Below are 21,786 nucleotides of genomic sequence, written 5' to 3'. Positions count from 1 at the left end.
ATATTAATTAAGGCTCTGTGTGTATATATACATATATGTGTGTGTGTATAATATGTATTATATATAATATACATCTATTTCTCAACTGATAAATTTGATGCATTTATATAGAATTTGATTTTTTTTAATATTTTGGTCATATCTGATAAAATTATATTAGATATAGTAACTATATATAGTTTGTATAAGTATATATAAGCATTTATATATAAACCTATATATTTATATACTTCTATTTATTTATACATATTTATATATAGTTTATATAGTTATATATATAGTTTATATATAGTTCTATCTATATAGTTTATATATATAAGCTGATAAATTCTAAACCTGCTAAAAATAAGGAAATTGTGACCGCACAGTCAGGAAAGCAGTTAAAGCAGTTATCTCTGGTGGAAGGAAGAGTTTATGTACAGAAAGAGATATACAAGGTGTCCTTGGAGTTTTAGTGATGTTCTATTGCTTGACCTGGAGGGTGGCTACAAAGAAGTTGAATAATTATTATTGACTATATTTTATGTTTAGGTTTATATAAACTTCTGTGTCTATGTTACATTTTACAACTTGAAACCTCTAAATGATAACAATAAAACATATGGCTGTCCGTGAGAACATGTCACAGGAGCACCTGGCCTACTCTGGAGGTCCAGAAATGACTCCTGGGAGGAAGAGGCAGCTGAATTGAGATTTACAGATGAGGATGGGCTAGGCTGTCAAAAGAACTTGGTGATGATTTTGTTACATGTCTCCTCTAGGATGCATGTGTCATGATCTTGGGGGTCTGCTATTCAGAACCGAGGATGGTTCCTGGAACATTGGTGTCTCTTACCTGAGGACTCTTCAGTTTGCTTGTTTCTGCATTCCAGATGTGTCATGGAGATAGAAGCGAAGTGATGGAAGAATGCATCTGAGATGCCAAATACAGAAAAAATGCAACGAGGACAAAAAGCTAAGACTGTTTAGAAGATACCCTGAGGATCCCAGCACTTCTGTCATAGAATGGCCAAGTAAATGAAGCAGAAAATGGGTTATTTAAATGATAGTAAATATGATGAAAGAAAACATTCAAGTTACTAATGCTATTGGGTATGGTAAAACACCAATCTTCAAAGATTACCCAGGAAAAAATGGCCAAACCAGTGCCATCCAACTTATCTTTATTTACTCAAACAGGATAATATGAGTTTTTAAAGCACCGAGGAAAATGTGAAATTATTAAAAAAAAAAAAAAAAGACTGGGTATTTTTAAAATATCCTTATTTTCCCAAAATATTTTATATGATAGCATGATATGATATCCTTCAAAGTAATGGCTGTTTTTCAGTGAAGTTAATCTGATACACAAATAACCCTTGATGATAGACAACAGAGGTAGAAGAGGGCAGTCCTCATCAGCTTGAATGAGCCCCACTGTGGCATGTAAGGAGTGACAGCCAAGCAAAAACAAGAGCATGAAGAGGCTGCAGATCTACACTAGACTGAAATGAAGATCTTCTCTCCCATAATACTCAAAGATAACCCGAAAGAAAGAGACCAGGTCATGATAATGACCAGGAATGACCAAAGAACTCTGATGACAGCTTGTCCCTATTGTCTACTAAACAATCTGTGTGGGGTCAAAAAATGGTTAGTCTTTCTCCTGGGAGTCATATATTGCCCAGAAATCTAAGATCTATGAGGTTTTTTTTTTAAATCCCAAATTTAACTTTTAAGGACTACAATTTTCACAACTGTGTTTAGGATTAGCCAGGAACACCAGCTTAAAATCACAACCAAGATGAAACCAAATCCCAGATCCATGTTTCTACTGAGATGACGGTTTCTGCAGCTCACAATGTTAAAGCATCCAGAGGACAGCAATGACCCAACACATTCTAATGGGAAAAGCACTGTGTTGGCAATCCAGCTGGTCTTGGTTTTACCACTAATTTGCTATGAGACTTCCCTACTCTAGCCTCAGTCTCTTTGTCTATAAAATGAGAGAGTTTTAGGTGCTTTCTAAGATTTCTCTAAAATCTAGGAAACAGATAATGTTTCCTGAGATGCTGAGATTGGCATTTTTGATTAACCAATATGAGTGGCACAGAGTGAACGGTAAAGGGAGATATAAAATGGAGGTCAAAGAGATAGGAAAGATTTCATTGTTCAGGGCAAAATATTTTAATTTTATTTTTAGTGTGAGGGAGTTTTTTGGAGGATTTTAAGACAGGAAGGAAAAATCGACTGATATAAATTTTCAACAGATCACTTTAGTTTTAGGTATAGACTATCTCCAGGGAAAAAAATGGAAACAGGAATAACAGCTAGGGGCTTTTGCAGCAATCCAAGCAAGAGCTGGGGTATTCATAGTAGAGGAAGGATTTAAACAGTTCCTTAGAGATAAAGTCAACAGCACTTGCTGATGGATTGAAGATGGAGTGGCAAATGAAGACAGAGGAATGAATGATGACTTCTAGTTTTTTCACTTGAGCAACTAGCTAGGTGTAGTACCTTTTCCTGAGAACAGAGAAATTAGAAGAGGCAAGTTTAAGGCATCAGTGAATCAAAAATTCTCTTTACACATATTAAGTTGGAAGATTTTATAAACTATCAAAGTAGAGATACCAGGTCAACTGTTGGGGTGTCTAACCTGGGTTCCAGAAAGATGTCAGAGCTAAAGGCATGGATTTGGTTAGCCATCGGTACACAAGTGGTATGTGGCCACCTGAGGTGAAAGTGAGGCTGGAAAAAAGAAAGGAGCCCATGATTGAACTCTACAGCTTTCTAATTTTTAGAGATTGGGTGCAGAAAGGGAAACCAGCAGAGTAGTACCCTTTGAAACAGAGGGAAAACCTAAGAAATGCATGTCACCAAAGCCAAGTGAAGATAGTGGTTTAAGGACAGGAGTAATTGCCCCATGCTGCTGAGAGGTCAAGTACAAAAATAACGGAAATGATGTAGAGACTTAGCAACATGAGGTCACCGTGCTTTCCATAAATGTTGCTGTTGATGAGAGCCAAATAATAAGGTGGAAACTGGAAGGAGAGTAGAATCAGGAGGAGCTTTCATGTTTTTTAAGGTTGAAGATAACAGAGCACATTTACACACTTATTAGAAAATGAGATATTGAGGGGGAAATCGAAGATTCAAGAAAGAAGAGGTGATAATTACAGTAACGAAGTCCTTAGGAAGCATGAGGTGATGAGGTCCAGAACCCAGATGGGGCTGGGCTTTGCGCAGAGCAGGGGTATGGCATCCAGGAATAAAGAGGGAACGCCGAGAGGCCGGACACAGTGATAGCAAAAGATGTGGAGCCCGTGGCAGGAAGATGAGGGAGTTCCTAGAGGTCAAAAATACCAGGTAGGCTCATCAGCTGGAAGAAATCTAAAAGAGAACAGGCAGTCCTTGGAGAAAGGAGATATAAAACTGTCATTCTGGGCAGTGGAAAGGTAAACATATGAAGGAAGAGTCATGGAATTGCCAAACTGTTTTCAGCATCCACTTGAGATTCTTAGTTTTAATTATATAGCAACAACCGTCTGCACGACTATTTTTCTCTGACATGTAAGCATGATCAGTAGGTAGGTTTGGCCAGGTCCAAACCTGACAAGAAGGTGAATACAGGACAAGAAGTCTGGAGACATTTCTGCAAAAGATTAATGGCAAAAATGGTGGACAGAACCTAATCCTGGTAAAGTGAAGCGATGGATAGTGAAAAAAAGAGGCAAGGTCAGGGGCTTGGAGAAGTCAGTGCCATCCTGTAATTGCTGCATTTGGAGCACTAGAGCAGAAGGAAAGGACAAGTGGCCAGAGTCAAGGAGTTTGAGAGCAGGACTTCGGAAAAAGCACAGGTAATGGCACTGTCAAGGGCAAGGTCATGGTTGAGGAAGTGGGTGAGCCCTCTGATGCTGTCATTAAAGTCTGAGAGAGCCATTTCCTGCTTTCCTGACTTGTGCATCATCTGTCCTTACAAATGACCAAAGAGATACTTTCTAACAGGCATGATTTAAGGGACACTGCAGGAGCCCCATCACCCAAATTATCCCTATAGAGGCATGTAACTGGCTTCTGACATTCTGCTATTAAAGCTTCCTTAATTCCTTTCCTTCTGCTTTCCATAAGTGCCACCACCTAACCTATTAATTCATTATCAATCATTTATGCATAGGTATGATTTAGTGGCTCAGAACCTTTCAAGTAAGATAGCAGCTGGCTGCAATCAGATTTTAATAGGCTGTAGGGCACAGCTTTTAAGAAAGAATCTGAATAGGGACTCCGCAAAGGGAGAAGGGGGTTTGGATATAATTATCTGTTGAGTTCCTACTATGTGCTCAACTCTGCCCTAAGAGTTTTGCCAACGTAATGTTTGAGATGCTATTGTTTCCTTCCTATTTACACAGTAGGAGGGCCTAGAGAGAAATCTCTGTCGTCTGCCCAAGCCCCACAGCTAATGAGTGATGAAGCCAGTGTCTGAAGTCAGAGCTGCAGAGCCCAAGAAAGGTGTCTGGATGGAAGAAACGCAAAGGCCCTGAGGCACATCTTGGTAATCCTCACAATCCTAATCTCCCAGCCCCCTTCCTAAGGGGGTGCACGTGTGTGTGTGTGGTGTATGGCTGGGGTTTGGGGGGTTTTTTTAGTTTTTTGTTTTTTACTTTCTTTATGAGGCTATTCCTTGATAAGTTTTTTTCTCCCTTCCAGATTTTTTAAACAGTAATTTAAATTTTTCTTAGGTGCTTGACCACAGTATAAATATCCCCATTTGAATCACTGACATACAAATCAATAGGGAAGCACTTTCCCGGACTGAAACCCTGGCATGGTAGCCTTTCAGCCGCATCCTCTTTCCAAAAGAGAAGGAGTCGAAGAAACAGAGCAGACCATTTTCTTAAACAAGCCACAGTTAAAGGAAACAGAATGAGCATTCAAGGTTTCTGGGCACAGGGTTTTTCTTTTTTTCATTCTCTATTCCTCATTCTCACTAAACAATCTCGCCTTTAACCTCTGTATTAGCGATCGGAGTAGTGTCATTTCTATAGGAGGAAGTGGAGAAAGCAGCATGGGTGGCTGAGAACCTGGCCACAGGTTTTGAAAATGAGAGCAGAACTGCATCCCCCAATTCTGTCAGAGACGGAGGGTGTAATGGCCCCATGCACCTACCTCCAAGTCCCCCCCCCATCACTGTCTGACTTAGCTTGTAGTAAAAGATATGTTTAATATAAAAGAATATCTCACGGGGCACAGGGGTGGCTCAGTCATTTAAACATCTGCCTTCAGCTCAGGTCATGATCCCAGGATCCCGGGATCGAACCCCGCATCCAGCTGTCTGCTCAGTGACAGCCTGCTTCTCCCTTTCCCTGCCGCTCCCCCTGCTTGTACTCCCTCTCTCTCTCACTGTTTCAAATAAATAAATAAAATCTTAAAAAAAAAAAAGAATATCTCAGTGGCAAATAAAATTTGGTTCGGCTGGGCCTGTAATTGTCTGATGAGTAGGGCAGCAAGGTTTCGTCCCCCAACTAGGCAGAATAAGTATCCAGTGACCCTGTGTTCCTGCTACGTTCCATCTCTCGGTTACCTTCCAACGTGCCCTTCCTGTGACTCTCAGACTTTGCATACGCTGTCCCTTCTCTGGTTAATGGGGTACCCCAAGCAGTCCTCCTGCCCGTCCCCTTCCCCCTGCAGCTGTTCCTAGACATTAACGCTTCATTCTGTTCTGAGGTAGTTACCGACCTTCATGGCTTCCCCTCCAGCCTGACCAGATTGGAATGTCCTCCAAGACAGGGAGCTATGCCTCTTTCAGCTGCAGCCGTTAACAAAAAGCCTGGCTCGGAGTCGGGTTTAGTAGCGACTTGTTAAAACAGAAAATCCTGGGTGGCTCAGTCCTTTAAGTGTCTGCCTCTGGCTCAGATCATGGTCCCGGGATCCTGGGATGGAGCCCACTATGGGCTCCTTGCTCAGCGAGGAGTCTGCTTCTCCCTCTCCCCACCCCAGCCCCACTCATGCTCTCTCTCACTCGCTCTCTGTCTCTGTCTCTTTCAAGTAAGTAAATAAGATCTTTAAAAAACATTTTTAAATTAACAAAAAAAAAAAAAAAAAAAACCACAAACCAGAAACAGAAGTACTGGATGAGGGCCCATTCGTTCATTCATTTAACCAATTTACTAAACACAGCGGTCCAGGCTAGGAATCTAAATGTTGAGTAAGACGAAGTTCTTATTCTCACAGAGTTTACATTCTGTTGGAAGGAGACCAACAGCAAGAAAAAAATCAAATATGTTGGCTGGGGATAGATGTAATAAATAGAAACAAAATGGTAGAGTAACAAGGAAAGCTATTTTGTTTATTTATTTTTTAACCTCTTCCTAGTTCCTCCACCTCCCAGCCCTTGGCAACCACTTTGCTACTTCCTGTTTCTGGGAGTTCAGCTTTTTTTTTTTTTTTTTTACTATTTCATAAATAAGTGATACCATGCACTATTTCTCTTTCTCTGTCTGGCTTATTTCACTTAACATAATGCCCTTCAGTTTCATCCATGTTGTCACAAATGACAGGATTTTCTTCTTTTCTAAGGCTGAATAATATTCCTGTGGGTGTGGGGGTGTGTATTTCACAACATCTTCATTCTTTCATCATCAGTGGACACTCAGATTGTTTCTATACCTTGGGTACTGTGAATAACGCTGCTGTGAATATGGGAGCGCGGCGATCGCTTTAAGATACTGATTTCATTTCCTTTAGATACATACCCAAAAGTGGAATAGCTGGGTTATATGGCAATTCTATTTTTAATTCTTTGAGGGGAGGGACCTTCATACTGTTTTCCATGGTGGCTACACCAGGATATGTTCCCACCAACAGTGCATAAGTCTCCCTTTTCTCCACATCCTCACCAGCACTTACTACCTCTTATCTTTTTGATGATGGCCATTATAACAGGTGTGGGGCGATACCTCCTTGTAGTTTTGATTTGCATTTCCCTGATGCTGAATGATGTTGAGCATCTTTTCATGTGTTTGTTGGCCATCTGTATGTATTCTTTGGAAAAATGTCTGCTTAGGTCCTTTGCCCATTTTTAATTGGAATTTTCCTTTCTTTCTTCTTTCTTTTCTATTTTTTTTTTTTTTTTTTTTTTTTTGCTATTGAGTTGTATGGGTTCCTGCATATTTTGGATATTAACCCCTTATTGTATATAGGGTTTGCAATTATTTTATCCCACTCCATAGGCTGCCATTTCATTTTGTTGATGGTTTCCTTTGCTGTGCAAAGTTTCTCAGCTTCTTAGAGTCCCACTTGTTTATGTTTGTTTCTGTTGCCTTCACTTTTAGAGTCAAGGGGAGCTATTTTAGATAAGATTATTAGGGCAAGCTTCCTTGTGAAGGTAGCATTTGACATCACTTGCTTGGTGGGCATGGGCTCTATGTTCTTCTTCTAGTGGTAGGACAGGGTAGAAGCTTGTCCCTGTGTAGTGCTGCGATGAGGGACTCAGGTTCCCAAGATCGTTGCCTGGGGAGGCAGGAAAGCCAAGACTATCTGGCCCACAGGAAACTTGGCTGTCATAGCATTAAGCATTAATCTACTGAGGCAGCCATCTCCGAACACACTGTAGAAATGAAAGGACTTAAAAACCTGATGCCACAGCCTTTGAGAGATACCCCAAGCCCTGTCCAATTTCCATGACATGCTGTAGAGCCCATGGGAAATGATTTTGTCCAGATACACAGGACAGAGAACCTTCTTGATCTTTGTGATTTCAATTACCAGTCCAATCACAGCACAATGGAGAGGACTATAAAATGATTAAATCCCAAACTTCAAGATTTGTGATCTCAATTCTGTCACTTACCACCTGTGCTACATTAGACAAGCCACTCAAACTACAGTAATTTCCCCATGTATAAAATGGGAGTAATTAATAAGAGTCATTTTGTTGACTAAATATAATAATATATAATCATATTATGAAAATTATGAAACACAACAACAATGTAAGATGTTATTGCTACTGGGAAAACGTAGTCAACATTTATTGAATACTTATAAAGTGCCAGGAGACCAATAAATGTCGCCTTATAGATGTCAATAGATGTCAATAGAGCCCAATAGATGTCAATTTTCACGAAATTCCTAAGAGGTGTTATCATCCTTTTCTTAGAGTCAAGGAAGTAGAGGCTCTGAGAGATTGAGCGACCCCAGCTGGACCTAAGCTCAAGTCCACTGTCTTCAGAGCTGAAGCCCTTCTCTCCAGCTCTGTGTCTTCCTGCCTCTGGATGGTTGGCCCAAGCTTGGGATAGAGTCTCAGCCCTGACCCAGAGCTAGGATATGTGCTCTCCCACAAGTTCCTGGCCCAGCCTCTGTGCAAGAACGAAACACCAACCTCTAACCAAGCCTGCACCGGGCTGCCCCAGCCTCCTCAGTCCCCAGCGCTTCTGCTCCAGGATGAACCTGCCTTTGGGCTCGGTCGGCCACACTCTCTGGTACATCTTGGGGGTTGGAAAGACTCTAAGCCACTGCACAGCCCAGCTGCTCCTTCGGCCGCCATTCTGCCACCATCCCCATCTCTGACTACCGAGCGGAGACATAGCAGGGCTACATCCAGCTGCCCAAGGCCCCCAGCCAACACTACCCATCTCTCCTACCATCATCGGTGGTCCTGACCACCACCGGTGTGCCATTTACATCTTGACAGCTGGACGAGAAATTTCAACAAGAACTAATCTGCCTGCCATGCTCCTCCTAGCTGGACCAATCATTCAAGAATCCCTTACAGGAGTCTCATCTTGCATGATGGCAGAGCAGAGTTAAAAGAAGTAGCCCACAAGTGAATGGGAAGTTACAACTGTGGCCCAGATAATCCCCAAAGTGGATAAACCACAAAGTGAATGAGACTTTTGTGGATAGATGAGAATTGACACCACCTTCCCCACCTCGTGAGATTGGATGAAGGAAAATGCATTTAAGAAAACTCACTTGCCTTGAAGCTGGATTCTTTTCTCATCCTGAAGGAGTTAGAGGAGGCTTTGTTGAAAAAACAGAATGACTCCCCAAAGGAGGGGGAGTGAAAGAATGACAACACTGAGCCCCCAAGAGAAATAATGACTGCTTTGGTCTTATTTTTAAACCAACCTTTGTGATTCAGACAAGTTTGTGAGGACTAGGATTCTCCAGTTTTGTGCAGCTCTTTCTCTCTCTCTCTGGCAATAGAGAACCTGGGTGTGGTTTCTGACTGATGCTCAGGACAGCACGGTAATTAAGTGCACAGAGTTCTTGGGTTCAAATCCTAGCTCTGCTACTTATTGTACACCTCCAGGAAAATTAAGTAATCTCTCTGCACCTTCATTTTTCCATCTGTAAAATGGGGATAATAATCGTACCTCACTCAAAAGCCAACTGTATGGGGTGCCTGGGTGGCTCAGTCATTAAGGTTCTGCCTTCCGCTCAGGTTATGATCCCAGGGTCCTGGGATGGAGCCCCACATTGGGTTCCCTGCTTGGCAGGAAGCCTGCTTCTCCCTCTCTCACTACCCTTGCTTTGTTCCCTCTCTCATTGTGTCTTTCTCTGTCAAATAAATAGATAAAATATTTTTTTAAAAGGTGACTGTACAAATTTATTAAGGTTTTAATCATTGCCTGGCAATAGTTTTAATCATGTAGGTGTTAGCAATTATTACACTACTGAAAAGTAGTCATGGATCTATTTTTGGATCCAGTTGGTGATTGATGAATCCAGGAGATCTCAAACATTCTAGAAGCACATCTTGAATAACCACTTCCCACAACTCCTACCTCTTCGCTGGCAGGGTCTGCTCAGGTGGCTGCTCCAGGGTGAGGCGCAAAACTTCAGAAATGAAAAGGCTCTTTCCCTTCCTAGCAGCCTTTTGCCATGGGCTAATAATCCCTTGCACAACATTTGACCTTAAGAACGTCAAAGGAAAAGGGCAAACATTTCAAGGAGCAGGAGCCGGGTCTCCTCCCGGTTTCCCCACTGGGGCAGAGCTGGGGATGTCAGGTGGGATCCCTGACCTGTCAAATGTCGTCTCCAGGGGCCCACAGGAAGAGAGCGCGCGCGCGCGACAGCGCTCTGTACCGCTCACTGTCTCCTGGGCTACCGCCACAGAGAAGAGAGGCTGCAGAGGGCTGGGGAGGGACCCTGTGGGGTCCGAGGGAGGATGCTGCCAAGGAAGGCACTCCAGTCCTCGTCTGGTGGCTTTCTTTTCTTTTCTTTTTTTTTTTTTTTTTCCCTCCCAGTCTCCAAGGATGGCTGCCTGAGTCTTTCATTTTCACTAAATTAAGCTGATAAAATACAAATGGAAAAGGGGCGGGGGTGGGAGGAGCATACGGCACACTCCTCCTCTGCATTTAATAACTTGTGCACGGTGCCTCAGACCGTTTTTAATAACAGATGGACAGATAGTGGTCTCCTCCCCACCCCCACTTGGCACAGATCAGGGTCCAGATCAACAGCACCCTTCCCTTTCCTCCAGAATATTCCACTGGGTCCCTCCTTTGGATGGAGGCTGACCCAGGAGGGAAACCTACGCCGTGGGCATGATTTTGCTGACCTCCTGAGGGTTAAGTCTGGAAAGGCCCCCCTAGAAGTCCAAAGATGCTCCCCAGGGAACTACACGCCCAGGTCAGCAGCCTTCCTGCCTCTGAGCTTTTCCTAGAGTCAGTTATAGGGACAGGGACAGGGACAGGTCCCACTGTAGAGGCGATCGCAGTCATCCTTCCTCTGAGTGCCTGCAGTGGGCGCTCTGGCCCAGAGGCCTGCGAAAGACCAGGAAGAGCAGCGAGATGAAAAGAGGGGAGGGTGGGAAGGGAGTTGGGGGAAATTGGAAGGGGAGGTGAATCCTGAGAGACTATGGACTCTGAAAAACAATCTGAGAGTTTTGAAGGGGTGGGGGGTGGGAGGTTGGGAGAACCACGTGGTGGGTATTATAGAGGGCACAATTGCGTGGAGCACTGGGTGTGGTGCAAAAACAATGAATACTGTTATGCTGAAAATAAATTAATTTAATTAAAAAAAAGAAAAAAGAAAAGAAAAGAGGGGAGGGTGCCAGTCCCTGCTGGTCTTCCCAATGTACGTGTTCCTGTGGCCAGTTTCAGGCGATGCCCCTGGGGAGAATATACTTCCAAGTAGCCAGGTGACCCTGATCTCTACCCTCAAAAGTCACCTTTTCTGCCATGGACACTTCCATCAGGAGAAAACTGTAGGGACTGAAGACTTTCTGTGGCCATTATGGGATTATGGGCCTTCATCTACATAATGGCATCTCATTTAATCCACGCAGTGATTCAGAGAGGTAGGAACTGTTTACTGTATTTCGTGGGGGAGGAAAGAAAGGCTCAGAGAAGTCAAGTGACTTCCCCAAAGCCACACAGTCAGTACACGGCAAAGCCAGGATTCAAAGGCTTGTTTGTCAGGGTTTCACTGAACATTTCTGCCAGCCCCGCGTGGACGGTAACGGGTGGCAGGACAGGCAGAGTGGGGGTGGGAAATGTGGCACAGGCCAGGTAGGGGCGGGTCAGCGCGGGCTTTGCAGTCTCATCGCGGCATCCCACCTGGAGCTCCGAGGAGCAGAATCTGGCAGCTTCCAAGGTGGATGAAAAGCCAACCTTCCTCAAATTGTTTTATTTAAAAGCCAGACTCCTGACTGTTTGAAGCCGCTTGATTTTGGCAGTGCTTTTTCCTTTCTCTCTTTTTTCTCGCTGCTTTTAAACAGCCCTCAGAGATAAGGGGAAGGCGCCAGTTGCTGGGGGCCTGGCTTGCAGGTGCGCAGACCTGCTTCTCCCGCCTCTGCTGGCCCCGCAGCTGGGCCCCTGGGGAGTGAGCGGCGTGTGCACACCACTGAGCTCAGGGGGCGAAAGGCGGCAGGCCCTGAACTGCTCTGCTCCTGACGTATAGATACAGATGAAGTCTTTTGCTTTTATAGTGAGTTTCACCAGCATTAAACTTCATTTATATCTCTATAAATATATACGGCTTTGAACGGGAGGCTTTATGGCTGGGTTTATAAGTTCCAGCTCCCCATGGCACACGCTAGGTCACGGTGAGGGAGACAGCCCCTTTATTGACAGCGTGGCCTCTGCCCTTTCGGACTTGACCTTGTGCGGGGCTCTCATCTGGTATTCCGGGCCTTACGCGTCTGCTGGCCGAGCTCCCGGCCCTTGCCCTCTCTGCACCTACCTCCCGGCTCACAGCTGGCCGGGTGGAGGGGCAAGAGGGCTGTGGGCCAATCTCTTCCCCGAACATGCCCCTCGGCCAGGGCCCCACGGCCAACCTGGGTATAGGCTGGAGAGGCTGACAAAACCAGGTTTATTAAGGTATCTGTTTGACAGAAATCCATTTAGATAAACAGACTGTCCACGCAGATGCCGGCGCTCAGTGGTTACGGGGTTTACAATACTTCACGAGACAGGAGGCGGCTTCTCTCCTGATGCACTTGGGGAGATAAATTCAAGGTAATCTATATAAACTCAAGCCTTTGAAATTGCACACCGTCAAAAAATTCAAACAATTACTCTAGCCCAGTCAGGAGGTGGCTGTTAGATGTTCTTCTTATGGAAAACAGAATTATAAGGGAAGGGAAAATGTTTCATAAATAAAACTCAGACTGGCAGAAGCATCTGGAGGGAGGGAAAGGCAAGGGAAGAAGAATCCAAAGGTTCGTGGTCCCCCAGCTGAGTGCAGAATGTGGCTCAAAAATCCAGTCTCTCCTTAAAGCTGAAATTAATTTTGATCCAGTACAATTTCCAGGCAATTAATTGGCAAAAGGCAGCTTTCAGATATTTTAAAATATCAGCCTGCCAAGCTCTTGGTACTGAAGCAGGAGAAGAAAAAATAGCCAACACATGCTCTTAAAATCAAGGTGATATAAAACATGGGCCAGCCCAGACCATTAGCACTTGAGAATGTAAAATCCAGGTCAGCCCAGATAATTGTTAGCCTGTTAAAACACAAGCACCCCAGGCTGCACCCAAGCCCCAGGCCTCAGGAATTTGCAAGTGGTTCAACCATTCACTGACCGCGCGAGGCACTGTCCTCGACATGGTACTTCTGTGCCATTTAATTTTCATAAGAACTCTTTAAAGACGATCTGATGGATTCTATAGGTGTGTGCTTGTTTGTTTGTTGGTTGGTTGGTGTGGGGAGGATAATAAAGAGGTTCCTGATGAGGAATTCAGTTTAAGAAGGGTTAAGTAATGGCCCAAGGGCACAAGTTCAGACATGGCGAAACAGGAATTTGAAGCCAAGTTTCCTGGTCATAACTCCCCAGGCCTTACTTGAAGCACGCACATCCCAGAAGAGGAGAGTAGGGCTAAAACCAAAGCTGCAGAAAACAGTGGAAGCACTTGGGCTCTATTTCAAAAAGACTGAGTTCAAAACCAGTCTTGACACCATCTAGCTGTGTGTCCTCGGGCAAGTTATTCAGCCTCTCTGAATTTAGATTTGTTGCCCTCCATCTGTTTTTCTGTCCGCTATTTCAAGCCCAGTTGTGCCATGACCAAGGTCTCCTTTTCTCATTTGGCTGGAGGTTTTCCTTGCCCACCTTTCCCATGGGTTGTTGTAAGGATTAAATAAAGATACATACAGCAGCTAGCACAGAGCCCTTCACATGGTGACCTCTGTTAAACGAAGTTATTTTCTCCCATTATTGTGAGAATGAAGTAAGATACTATATCGTTTGGCCTGGTAGAATGCCTGGCCTGTTGTGAACATTCCATAAATAGCAAGTGTTACTAGTATTGTTATGGTGGTGGTGTTATTATTTGACCAGAGAAACAAATGTAGGAATACCTAGACTCCAGCTGAGCAGAACCAACAGCAAATGAGAAAGATTTATTGAGCTTTGCTGTATCTCAGGCCCTGTGCTGGGCTCTTTCAGCCCTAATAGAATCAGCTAAGTGGAAAGGCACCTAGATTTTTTACATATAAAGATCAGCAATAGGGGGAGAAGCGTATGGGAATAGCCCTGTTTTTGCCTCATTAAAACTGCACTGTGTATATAAAAAAAAGTTTAGCAATTGTTAATAGCCAAAGGAATGATAAAGGCAACATAAGAAAGTGGTTAAGGCACAGACTTTGAACCAGTCTTATCACTACTTAGCTGTAAAAAGTTGAACAAATCACAATGCCTCGGTTTTCGTGTTTGTAAAATGGGGATAACAGCATATGTTGCAGTGTTTTAGCCACAAAGTGATACAAAATGTTTAAAGTATTTATTGTTAGCAATAACAGCAAACATTTATTAAGGGTCTTCTCTGTGCCATGCACTTGGCAGAAGCATGTAGAAAGCACTCACTCCATGTTGGCTGGTGTTCTCATTAGGCAATAGAAAGATACAAGTTGCCAGGGCCCAGAAATATATATTTTAGGTGAACTAAAATCAAAGACCAAATTCAGCCCAGAGAAATTGCTAAGCTGTTGTCCAATATTAGCCATTCTGGGTTGATACTGTCCCTGGATCAGTGTTCGAGGATTTTCTTTCTTAGTCCCTTTTATAACCATATAGTATGAAAAAGACACATCCAGGCTGAAAGAACCAGGAGCTCCTCATGAATCCTGGTAACAACCTTTTATTAAATCATCTACAGGTAAAGCATAAGGTGTGATTGTAAGATCCAAGTGGGGGTGAGTTTGGAAGTGCCCTGTTCTCAGGACAGGGGTACCTTAGAAGATCAAAACTAAGATCCTTCAGAAAACTGTAATGAGTCTATCGGCTTATACGTCCTTGACCCTAGAATTCCTCCCATCATGGAGTCTCACCTTCTAATGCATAAATTGGAAAGGACCCAGAAATGTGTCCACAGCATGAAGACTCTGTCTCCCCCTACCTCCCAGTATCTCCCTGGGGTAAGACTGGTGCCTTCAGCGGGGAAATAGAGCAGAGTGGAGGGTCCTGGTCTACTTGAACTGCATCTGTTGTACACTTAACAGTGAGGGCCAGAGTACATGAATCACACCCAGCTGAAAAGGGCAGGGGTGGGGGGAAGGCACCAACCCCCTTCTTATCCTTCTTGATTTGCCTCCAGAAAACCACCTGTGTGGTTCTCATAGGGGAAAGGGAAGAATTTCAACCCTAATGGGAGCTATGACGAGACAGCTCTTTCCCACTTTGTTGGAGAGTAAAGCAGAGTCAATTGACCAGAATTAAAGAAGCAGAGGAGTAAGCAACCCAAATGTCCATCAATGGACATGGATAAACAATAGATAAATGGATAAACAAAATGTGGTATATACATACAATGGAATGTTATTCAGCCTTAAAAAAAAAAAAAAAGGAATAAGGTCCTGACACATGTTACAACATACATGGACGCTGAAGACCTCATGATGAGTGCTATAAGCCAGTTACATAAGGACAAATATGGCATAATTCCACTTATAGGAGGTACCACATCCAATTCATGAAGACAGAAATAGAGTGGTGGTTACCAGGGGCTGGAGGGAAGGGAGGCATGATGGAGAGTAATGTTCAATGGGTATAGAGTTTCAGTTGGGGAAGATAGAGACATTCTGGAGATGGACGGTAGTGAAGTCTTACCCCAAGGAGATACTGGGAGATAGCAGGAGCCATAGCCCTCACCTTTATCAACACACTTCCGGGTCTTTCCCGTCTTTTGCATCAGAATTATGCACAGCAGTGTAAATGTACTTGATGTCACTGAACTGAACTCAAAAATGGCTAAATTGGTAAGTTTTACATCATGTATACTTTATCACAAGGAAGAAAAAAAGGGAAAAAGAAGAGGGTAAAACTGTTTAAACTCCCTTTGCCAACTGACATACTGGTTACTTGCTGTGTTCTAAATAGATCAATACAGGTCTAGTCCAAAGGCATATTTCAAGGTAAAGATGTAGTGATCCATATATACCATTGGAAATAACTTTTTAGAACCTATTCCAATTTCCCCTTCCCACTGAACTTGTCCTTAAGATGAAGTTCCATTTAGGTGGGGAATCTCATCTGATCTTTTTTTAACACAGCCTGCAGTTAACAAGGCAAAGCCATGTCTCTACACTTCTCCTAAATCATCTACTAGAATTGGCTTTGTGGAAATCATTCAGATTTTGAATTTCTGCACAACTTCTACCTAGACATTACTAAATCGACTCTCTTCTGACTTGCGGCAGCCCAGTGGCTTAGCACCCTACACTCCACGCTGTGGGCTCCTGGCTGGGAAAGCCAGCTCAGGAAGGAGACTTCCCATGAATGAGATGGCTGGATGCATTCTCTGAGGCAGGCAATCCCATAAAGCAGAGTTTGGGAAGAAGGTGCTCAGTAGAGTCTCTGAGTGAAGGAAGGAAATATGTATGTTTGTCCACTAACCACGTAAACAGTTCTATGACCTACTTAGACAAATTTTGAGGCTGGCCAAAGTCCCTGATTAACTGCCAAAAAGTCTAATCTCTTAGTTGAGGACCTCCTGCTCAAATTGCACACAAAATGCCTCATCTCCATCCAACATTCCCTGAACATAGAGCATCTACAGATACAAAATGGGAAAAAATTGAACAGCCAAAGTGACAAGGCTAATTATGTAGGGGGTGTGTATGTGTATTTTTTCCCATCAAAGGCATCAAAATTTCATGATAACTTCATTGCTTCTCCATGATAAAATAGAAGAGACTCTCCAATCTGGCCTACAACCAGAGATGGGAGGGGTACTTGGGTGGCTCAGGGGTACATCTGCCTTCAGCTCAGGTCCTGATCTCAGGGTCTTGGGATGGATCCCTGAGTCAGGCCTCTTGCTCAGTAGGGAGTCTGATTTTCCCTCTGCCCTTCCCCTTGCTCATGCTTGTGCTCTCTCTTGCTCTATCTCTCTCTCTCTCTCCCTCTCTGAAATAAATAAATAAAATCTTCTTTTAAAAAACTGCTAAAGAAAAACAAGGATGGGACTGGAATGGAAATCTCTAAATGAAGCTATAAGGATATCATGGTACCTGAGTTGCCCCAGAGACCTTGGTTCTAAAGCCACTCTTGAATAAGGAGGAACAGCAATCTCCTTAGCCAAGACCTTTGTGGATGGGGCTGAATTTCACAGTGTAAGCACTATTGCAATGACCTTTCCTTATCACTCTTCCTAGTAAGTTCACACAGGTCCTCTTTCCTCACCTCACCCTCCTGGAGCCCAGATGAGATGACTCATGACCAGCCACCTGAATGCTCAATTCCAAGTTTTTAATAGAAATTTTAACATCAACTCCATGCACTGTACCATCAAATAATAGGTCAATTCAGAGGTAGAGACCAGCAAGGGCTTCCCTATTTCCTATGTGGTTTTGATTGTGCCTTGCACATGTGCACACACACACACACATACACTCACTCATACACTTGAAATGGCCTTGTGACTTCCCAACCCTATGACCATAAACTTGGATGAGGGCTACACCCCTACCCCACTCCTTTAGCCACCCAATAACAATAACCTCAGACCTCTTAAATGTTCTCTTGAAACTCTACTATAGTCTACATGACACATCTATTAAATAACACATTAAGAAATATATTTCCAGTGCAAAAAGTAACAGTGAAAGCCATGGTGAGAGAAGTCAGAAAGTGATGGGGGAGGGAAAGATTGAGGGAAATCTTACATATTGTGTTTGGGATAGTGGCTAAATGGGTGTATGAAGTCACCAAAACTTACTAATACGAATACTTAAGATCAATACATTTTATTCTATGCAAACTGTATCTGAATTTTTTTTTAAATGTAACAGTGGCACTTTCCAGACAAAAGAGTTGTGGAGAATAGGGCAGGATGCCAACTTCTTCTTCCCCTTCACCTTTCTTGACGTATCTCATCTCCCCCAGATCCCAGAGGCAACCCAGAAGAGTGTCCCCTGCTTCATGAGTGAGGACTAGACTTGAGAAGACAGTGGTTTTCTTTCCAAAATGCTTGCCAGAGGTGAAGGCTAGGGCTGCCAAGGGAGCTGAGGTTTTGTTTGTGGGGAGGGCTTGTGTCCAGTCTCCCACTCCTCTCTTAGGGTTTCTGCAGGTGCTCAGTTCTCGACCCTCCTCTGTTCCCTAGTCATTCTCCCACATTTTGAGCCACAGAGTACTCAATGCAGCTGCTCCCAGAGAAGGTTCAGAGGAGAGAAAAGTCATCAAATACCTAAAACCAAAATATCCATGGCAACGTGCCCTGGAAGGATGCCCTTAACTGGGATTTCTAGGACAAAGTTAATGTGGAAATCAGATGCCTGATCTCAGTTCAGCCTAGAGGTCACCAGATGGGAGTTCTTGTTTTTTATAGTAAGCCCAAAGAGGTCTTCATCTGGCTCCCAGCCATCTTCTTGGTTGAGAACCTAAGGCTAGAAACACCTTGAGATTCTCTTGATTCTCTTTCTTCACCAGGGAGAAGCCACTGCTCTACACTGAGTTCACTAAAAGGTCTCAGTTGCAAATCTGTCCACTGGGGAGCAATACATCCTGCTCTCCCTCACATGAGCATTTCTGCATTTCACAGGTGATGAAATATTAGGAGACCAGAAGTTCTATTTCCTTTCCACTTTTGCTACCCTCTAGCCTAGCACTTTAAATGCCTATGCCTCCCCATTTATTAAATGGGCCCAGTAATGACACTGAGCACTTCTTTCAGAGAGAATTTAAGGACATTAATGAGATAATGACCACGAAGTATGGTGACTTCAGTAATAAATGGTGGCTTTGGATAGGGTCCACGGCAAGGGCAGGAATTTCTTCTAAACTATCAGGGATATGTCATGCAGAAATCTATCTCCTTTCTCGCTGAAACTGGAAGATTTCAAGGATGGGAGGAGTTGGGAGAGTTGAAATTTCAATGAGTCAGTGTTGGTTTCTGATGCTCTGGCTTTGTCTGTTTCAAATCTCTTTCCCTACCATTAAAACCTCTGATTTCACTATTTTGCTCACTGCATTACACTTCCGGCCATTCTAGGGAAATGCCAGGGTTTCTGGATTCAATGGCAAGCATAGTTAAAAAAAAAAAAAAGAAGAAGAAGAAGAAGAAAGAAAGAAAGAAAGAAAGAAAGAAAGAAAGAAAGGAAGGAAGAAAAGAAGCCAACAATAGTGCCATTTCACTAGGGATATGTTTCTAACCCAGAAGGCTCCCCAACCAGAAGCAGAGAGTATTTTGTTCAGTTTGGAGGAGGGGCCCAGAATGCTGAATTAAATAAAAAGACAGAGTCGCCACCTTAAAGTTCACTGGGGACCGGAAGGAGTGAAAACACCCATTCTGACTCTCCTCTTCAAGAAAGTGAGCAGAAGTTTAAATAATAAGGTTACTCTTATCAGAAATTTCATCTCTTTATAATTCTCTTGGGCTGCTGGCTTCAGAGAAACATGGATGCTTGAAGGAAGTCCCCAATACCACTTGTTGAATGACCCCACCCAAGCAGTTGTGAGTGAGACTGAAGGGCAGGGGGGTACAGGCAGATAATGTCACTGAGGCAAAGCCAAGGTAGTTGCAGGGAATTGATTGAACATATTTCTGAGGGGCAGGAAGCAGAAGAGACAGAACAGTACCTTTCAAAAAAAAAAAAAGTAGGCATGAAGTTAAAGCAATGATGAGTCCATCTGTGGAATCTGTCAGTGCTGGAGAACACAGCACTACCCCAAGCCCTTTTTGAGTTCAGGATCAGTCCAGGTTCACTTCTGCTTTCCCAGACATATGGAGACAAGCCTTTCTCCTGAGCTGTCTTTCACTGGCATACAACAGGGCAGAATAGACTTTGTCCTCTTTCCAACCACACATAATCAAACATGACCAAAAACAACAACAACAAAAAAAGTAGGGATCACGTCTTGCCTTCTTGTAAATGTAGTATAATCCACATTGGCCAACCTCTGTAAAGCTCAAGACACTGACACTTTCCTACCACCATGAAGTCAGGGGGATCACAGTCCCCCAAATCACCCCAACTGGCTGCTTACCTGTTGCACCTGCCCACTTGCCACAGATTCCCACCAGGAGAAAAAGTAAAAGGTCAGACTGGGCTTTCTCCACAGCAAGAACCCAGAGATCCTGGGGCAGCTGACATTTAAAAAGCCACCTCTTCCAAGCTCTCACAGAGGAGCATAACTTTTAACTCTAGCCCCACTCCCAACCCCCTCAGGCTTCCTTTGCGGCACTTTCCCTCCATGGTTTGTCCGGAAAGAGTTAAAGAAGGTGCATGGCTAATTCCCCAAACCCTTCCTCTTATCTACATAGGAAAAGAACAGCTCTACACAGAGACTAGCAGAAACCCACTGGCAATTTAGCTCAGACCTCACCTATCTTATGCAACAGCACACACGCACGCACACACACACCCTTGAAGGCCAGAGTCCACGGCCCCCTTTAATTCGGTAGACACAGTTTTGCGCCTCTCTTTTCCCTACACAAAACCCGGCTTCAATGGCAGCGAAAAGATAGATGTAACCTTCGTGCCAAGCGCCTTGCAGCAACACACAGGGACACACGGGAACCAAAAATGCATCTCATAGCTCTCCGTGGTGCTGAAATCACGCTAGCGAGGAAATCGAAGGAGCAAGTGCGCTGAACTTACCCGGCTGAGGGTGGGCGGCAGGGGAGCGAAAGGAGCTTCCTGCGAAGAGAATTCTTGTCTGTGCGGGCTGGAAGCAGCTGATGCGCTCACCTAGAGAACCCACCTCTCTCCCTTTTCTTCCCTTCCTCCTTTTCTGGGAGGAAGAGAGGAGGCTCCAGGAAAGAAACGAAACCCAAGCTGACAGGGCTAGAGTGAAAGGAGAAAGAGGAGGCAACAAAAATAAGATTAAAAAGTCAGGTGGCTTTACTCCACTGGTGGTAAATCCTTGGGTCGGGGGGACCCCTCTTCTCTCGTTCTCGGTGTCTGTGCCTTTCTCGGTCTCTGCGTGTTGAGCCAACAGCCCTAGCACAGTAGGTTCCTGCCTCTGACGTGAGAGACAAGGAAGCCTGGGACTGCTTTGCTGTCTCTCTCTCACGCGCTCTCTCTTTTCCCCTCTTGCTGAAATTTCAGCAGCATGATATATATTTTTTTTAAGCCTTCGTTTTTTCCATCCCCCTACAAGCGGCCCCCTAGTGGACAAAAAAGAAAAGCATCCTGAGTCCTTTTAAACAGTCCAGTTTCAGACACAGGAGCAATCCCCCTACTCACAAACTCCTGGGGGCTGCTTCTGCACAGATAGGGTCCTGCACAGCAGAGTCTTCCTTCTGGCCAACCCAGATAGGAAGAGAGAGGGAGGCAGAGGAAGAGGAAGAAGGGAGAAGGCAGGAGATTTGCAGATTCTTTGTCCGCAATTACAGAAGTAAAGTGTGGAGCGGGGTATGGGAAGTGGTTGGGGAGAGAATGTTTTTTGAATGATGAGTTGTGTGTGTGGGGGGGGGGTGGTCTCAAGTGCTTTCAGATCCTGACAGAATGACACCCTTTGAGGAGTCAGGGTCAGCAGCTGGGGGAACTCTGTTAATACTTACAACAACCCAGAACTGGAGTGCTGAAAGGGGCCAGTGAACACAGGGAAACGAGAAAGTATCACCACCTCGTTTGATGCCCTAATATGGCTTTTTTGAAAGCTGGTAGGAAAAATATATGGGAAGCCTCGGCCTGGGGTATCTCTGAGATGGAGAGAGAAGCGACCTCTTTGAGTGTCTGTAGGGAACTGTGGCAGAGAAGAGCCATTAAGGGGCCATTTCTCAGAGGCTCCTGAGGGATGTCTTACACTGCTTTTTAAGTGTATAGTCTCAGAACCTCCTGAAAAGAGTCCTAGTACCTACATCTACAAAGTTACATTCCAGTTTCAGCTTGCCACTCACTTACTGGATATTTTGTTTCTTTATGGCTCAA

The 21,786-nt window shown here is 44.1% G+C and overlaps 1 protein-coding gene across 2 annotated transcripts in view; it reads right to left on the bottom strand.

Moving 5' to 3' along the window:
- TNR (tenascin R) overlaps positions 1-20,971 on the bottom strand; it is a 396,460-nt gene extending 375,489 nt beyond the window's left edge. For both annotated transcript variants that reach the window (XM_082703940.1, XM_082703939.1), the window contains exon 1: positions 20,512-20,971. The gene's annotated coding sequence lies outside the window, so the exon portion shown is untranslated. The remainder of the gene's footprint in view (positions 1-20,511) is intronic.
- Between the last annotated feature and the right edge of the window lie 815 nt (positions 20,972-21,786).

This window comes from Mustela nivalis, assembly GCF_964662115.1.
Source record: "Mustela nivalis genome assembly, chromosome: 16".
Taxonomy (NCBI): Eukaryota; Metazoa; Chordata; class Mammalia; order Carnivora; family Mustelidae; genus Mustela; species Mustela nivalis.
This window is presented reverse-complemented; position numbering and strand designations above follow the sequence as displayed.